Raw genomic sequence first — 6,000 nt, forward strand, 5'->3', positions numbered from 1 at the left:
TCGGCATCGAGGTGAGACAGGGGAAGGAGGAACTCACGCTCGGTCAGAGTGCGTATGCCTCCAAGCTATTGGAGCGGAGTGGCATGACTGAGTGCAAGCCATGCGTAACTCCGATGGAGGAGCGGCTAAAGGTGACGAAGGCCAGTACCGTGGTGAAAGTGGATGCAATACTCTACCAGAGCATCATCGGTGGTCTGCGCTACCTAGTCCACACGAGGCTGGACATTGCGTTCGCCGTGGGCTACGTCAGTCGCTTCATGGAGGATCCTAGAGAGGATCACTGGGCTATGGTGAAGCGGCTACTGCACTACGTCAAGGATACGGTAGATCATGGGATCATCTTCCCAAAGACCGGCGGGAGTAGGCTGTAGCTCACTGTGTTCAGCGATGCAGACATGGCGAGGGACATCAACGGACGACGGAGCACCTCTGGCGTGCTCGTCTTCCTCGGGTCGGCCCTAATTTCATGGCTATCATTGAAATAGAAGGTGGTGGCACTATCTACGTGCGAGGTAGAGTACGTAGCGGCGGCCACAGCGGCATGCCAAGTTGTGGGGCTACGCCGACTGCTGGGTGAGCTGACTGGTGTGGAAGCTCACCCACCAGCACTGATGGTGGACAACCAGCCCGCCATCGCCCTCACGAAGAATCCGGTTCTGCACGACCAGAGCAAACACATCGATGTGAAGTTCCACTTCCTCAGGGACTGTGTCGATAGAGGGCAGATCGTCATCGAGTTCGTCGCAACTGGTCAGCAACTCACGGACGTCCTCACCAAGCCGCTCGAACGTCTTTGACTCACGGAGCTGAAGGAGATGATCGGCATGGAGGAGGTACAAGGGTTAGCAATAGGATTAGGGGAAGATTGTTAGATAATCTACTGCTACCTTGTGTGAACACAGCAAGGGAAGGCAGCGCCGAAAAGATCCCCTGCTGTGATATTGTAGCCGCTGCAGGTGCAGGCGCCGCACGGCTCATCTGTAGCAATGTAGCCAAATGCAGAGGCCGGCACAGAGTCAGTCCTGTATGTTATCTAGTCACTGTTGCAGCAGGGCAGCTGTACTGAGACTAGATGGATAGAGTTGTATAAATAGACTATCACGGCAACTCAGTAAAGAGAGTTCAGATTTGTCATCTCTCAGACAGGGCTTTGGCCAACGCTGGTGTCTTGTACTATGTATGCATGCTCTATTCTCCCTTCTTCTTCTAGCTCTGGCCATAGTGTGTGGGGACGGACAACACTTGTTCGTGGTTGGCACGGCTAGTGGGAGCTCGGCAACACTAGCGGGTGCTCGGCAAGACTGGTGAGTGGTTCACTCACCTGAGCCGATGATCCTGTGGGCCAACATATACATGTTGCATGGGTCAGTATTTTTTCCGAAGAAAAAAGTCCAAATTACTCCCCTCAAGTTTGGCATATGTCCATATTACCCCTAAATTTACATTTGGTTCAATTTACTCCATTCAACTATTTCAGTCGGTCTAGTTTACCCCTTAACATGGTTTGTTATTTTTGTTTTTCCACATATTAGTTGAGTCTTAATATCAACTTTTGTGATATGATAGAGAACATCATCAGTTATGTTAGAAAAATATATCTTAACTTTTTGCCACTATTTTGATAGCATAGGAAATTTAATAATAAATGAATACTAGAGGTACAATATCATATAAAACATAATGATGAAAAATTCCTAGTGCATTTTTCTAGTGCAAAATGCAATGTCTTCTATCACCACTACTACAGGAATCAATTTGCGCAGCGTGGCCAAAATGGGCTCCGTGGCGGGCACCTCTTTTGCCCGCCACGGTTAACCGGTGGCCGGCCAGCGAGGCCGGCCACCAAGGCGCCCGCTGCGGGAAAATGGTTTACCGCGGTGGGCCACCTTATTTGCCCGCCGTAGGAAATCGTTATTTACCGCAGCGGGCAGTATGAATCACCCGCCGCGGTTAATACGATGTACCGTAGCGGGCTCTTTAAACTGCCCGCCGCGGTAAAGAGTTCATTTCCTGCGGCGGGCACTTTATATTGCCCGCTGTGGTAAAGCCTGTATAAATAATCACCGCCGCCCCTTCGTCTTCTCCACGGGTCTTCCTCTCTCTCAAACTCATGGGGGAGGTTTTGCCCTAAAATTTGAAGAAACTTTTGATTTGAGTTCAAGGGCTTGGATTTGAGGGAGGAGGACATCATAAGAAGTCCAGCACTGTCGGTGTGGTACCTGCCCGTGACCGATCGCCTGCATGCAATATTCGGGAACCCGGACGATGCCAAGCTCATGTCCTGGCATGCATCAGCTGACCGCCTGAACGACGATGGCAAGCTACGGCACCCATCCGATGGCAAGCAGTGGAAGGATTTCGACGAGGCCTACCCGGAGTTTGGCAAGGAGCCCAGGCATGTTAGGTTCGCGCTAAGTACCGACGGGATGAACCCATTCGGTGAGCTTAGCAGCTCGCATAGCACTTGGCCCATCGTGCTCACCATGTACAACCTACCTCCCCATCTATGTCAGAAGCGTAGGTACCTTATGCTGACCATGCTTATCTCCGGACCGAAGCAGCCCGGCAACGATATAGATGTGTTCCTGGAGCCATTCATGGAGGAAATGAAGATACTATTTGATGTTGGGGTCCAGATGGTGGATGCATCCCGCAAGGAGAAGTTCACACTAAAAGCAATCATCTTTGTCACCATCACCGATTACCCCGGTCTCTTCTATACAATACTACTCTACTCTACTAGTACTACTGAATCTACGGCCAGAACTTGACTACGGCCAGAACCTACGCATAACCGTACTACTCTACTAGTACTACTGAATCTACTACTACTACTATACAAGACTACTCTACTAGTACTACTCAACCTACTACTACTATAGAATACTACTACTATCTATTGTACTAATACTACTCTCTACTACTCACATGTACTCTACTACTACACAGCACTACTCTACTACTACTACACAGTACTACTCTACTACTACACAACACTACTCTCTACTTACACACTACTACTCTCTACTAATAATAAATATCAGTGCCCATAAATTTTAGATTAATAAGTTTTAGATTGATAATAAATATCAGTGAGCAAATGCAAAAATATTAACCGTGGCGGGCACGTAACAGCGCCCGCCGCGGTTAATTGATTAACCGTGGCGGGCAGTTTAAGGTGCCCGCTACAGTAAACATTTACCGCGGCGGGCGGATTATATTGCCCGCCGCGGTTAATCCGTGGCTATATATGTGCCGCTGCTCGCACAAATTTTCTTATTCCTTCGCGCCCTCGAATTCGACCCGAAGGGCTGCCGAAATATAGCGCCGCCGCCGCCATCCCCGCCGCCGAGCTCCTCCGTGGTGACCCCCGCCCCCATCCTCCTCCCCCATGCCAGTGCCCCGCCCCCGTCCTCCTCTCCCTTGCCCGCGCCCCGCCCCCGTGCTCCTCCGGCGCCCTGTCCCCGGAACCCTAGCTCCGGTGCGTCGCCAGCTCCGACCCGTTCGCCGCCGCCAAATTCCTCGACGGCCTTCTCCACCCTTCTCCAGTTCAGGCAGCACTACACAGCGCGCAAGGAAACAACGCCACCAGCGGTACGTAACCTAACCTCTGCATGTCCTGCGCCTGAAACCATGCCCTTCTCCTACTCTCCTAGTAGCAGCTTTCTACGGTCTTCATGCTGTGTTTGTTTATTAGTGTCGATTTTATCGTGCTATGTCCTGGGGGAAATTCGTGGAGCAAGCTATTGGTATTCTTGTGCTGGTTGGTTTCTGGGGCATATCGTCGAGCATCTGGTGTGCGGTTCTAGGGAGGAACCTATGAGTATTTGTCCCGACCTTTTTGGGTAAACTAGGTTCAGTACTCCACTTCGCCTTTGACTAAAGTAGCTAGCGCTGAACTTTGGATTTATCATCTACCCTCAGGATGGCAGGGCCTGCGTATTTGATTCGTTGAGAATGCCAAACTTAAAAGGGTACAAGGCCTTTGAAGATTGCCTCAGAGTGTAAGTGACTGAACTGTCTTCTCATATGCGTTCTAATGCCCTGCCTAATACTAGTACATTTCGTATAGCGCTTATAAGGAGTACGTGAAGGATCCTGAATGCTATGATCGAAGAACAGAGAATTTTAAGGTTAAGCATAAGAACCGCATCAAAATCAGACGCAACTTTCCGGTAAGTATTTGAAAGGTTTAATTGTGCTTTCTGTTCATAAACGTTCTAATGTATGTATTCTAATGCTTGTGTATCGATTATGCAGTGTGCCAAACAACCGGTAGGATCACAAACCTGTGGCTTCTACGTCTGTGAGTACCTGAGGGAGTGCAAGCAGTACAGTAGCAGTTGGAGGGTGCTCAAGAATGGATTGAACTGGTGGAGAGACGTGCAGAGCACCCAACACTCCTTCAAGCAGACAAAGGCGGACATATGTAAGTTTGTCTTAGACAAATGCGTGCTTGAAGGGAGCACGTTCTTCAATGAGAACAGCCAGCTAGCGATTTTACCGGAGTACGAGAGGCTGAGGAAATGGCCCACGATGATGTATCCGCAGGATTACTCCTTAGGGCATGTATAACGACTTTAATATGTAAATGTAATGAATTAACAATGACAAGAACGACTAAGTGAATGTATATATATGTATATTATCTCATGTGTAATGCCTGCATACTTTTTAAGTTTAATCTGTGAAATCTGGATGTGATTTGAATTTGAATTTGAATTTGAATTTATATGCCTGCTGTATTTTTTTTAATTCAGAAAATAATTTACCGAGGCGGACAAATAATAATGCCCGCCACGGCTAACGAACATAACCGCGGCGGGCCACGAAAGGTGTCCGCCGCGGTAAAATAATATACCGCGGCGGGCGGTGCAACGTGACCGCCGTGGTAAAAGTATATTTACCGCGACGGGCACGTTACACCGCCCGCCATGGTAAATCGGTTAACCGCGGCGGGTAAAGCCGCCCGCCGCCCGCCGCGGTTAAGCCACGATTTACCGTGGCCTCTAGGCCGTGGCGGACGGCTTTGTCCGCCGCGGAAAATAAAAAACGCCCGCCTCCAGTAAAGTTTGTGTAGTAGTGCACCTCACAAAATTTAAAACTAAAATATAATTTGTACATAGAGAAACAAAAAAGAAAAATCTCGTTAAGGTGTTAGTTGGACCAACTTAAATATTTGGAGAGAGTAAATTGAACCAAATGTTAGTTTGTGGGGTTATTTGGACATAGGCCTAACATGGAGGGAGTAATATGGACTTTTTCCTTTTTTCGAAAGCCTAAAGTGTCAAGTATGGTCGGTCGTAGAAAAACAATGGCATGGCTCATGAACTATATATTCCATGGTAAGGGCGTGTTTGGTTCGTAACCCTGCCTCGCCGCACCGCATGCACAGCATTTTTTTTTGCATTCGTTTGGTTGCTTGTGGTAGTTGCGGCGTGCCGCACCGCATTCCCGTGTACTTTGACACCACAAGCCACCGAAAGTCGGGCGAAGGAATTCGTCGCCACATTTTTTACGCAGGTGGAGCCTAGACGTGGCGGCAACCAAACATGCCATAAGAACCTATTAAGACCTACAGTAAGCTACTATTACGTACCTGCATCCGCAAGATGAGGTCAGAGGACTCCCTTTTCTCGAAGCGGCCCTCCGTGAACTCACGGCACACCCTCTCCACCTCAGCGCGCTCCTCTGGCATGCCGAGCTCGGGGTCGAACTCCCACACCGCCCGCCCACGGAAGTTGTTGGACGACTTCAGCCATGGTCCAGCCCCCTCGGCGACCTTGAGCCTCACCTGAGAGATGAGAGATCGAGGTGGCCAAACTGATCGCGTGTACACAGGCGCAACTGGCAGAGAAAGGAGGAAAGCTTCTTTCTCTTATAGCCTTATAGGAGTAGCATGATGTGTCAGTGTTGGCCACTCTGTCTCTGTCGACCAATTGGTGGAGCTGTCCTTACATTTGTTTACATCCATGATTAAGTCTCACTGTCTCGTGTGTA

The 6,000-nt window shown here is 49.3% G+C and overlaps 1 pseudogene; it reads right to left on the reverse strand.

The window, feature by feature from the left end:
- LOC136499695 (achilleol B synthase-like) overlaps positions 1 to 6,000 on the reverse strand; it is a 74,314-nt pseudogene that overhangs the window by 67,613 nt on the left and 701 nt on the right.

The sequence above is a fragment of the Miscanthus floridulus genome, chromosome 13 (genome assembly GCF_019320115.1).
Source record: "Miscanthus floridulus cultivar M001 chromosome 13, ASM1932011v1, whole genome shotgun sequence".
NCBI classification, from domain to species: Eukaryota; Viridiplantae; Streptophyta; class Magnoliopsida; order Poales; family Poaceae; genus Miscanthus; species Miscanthus floridulus.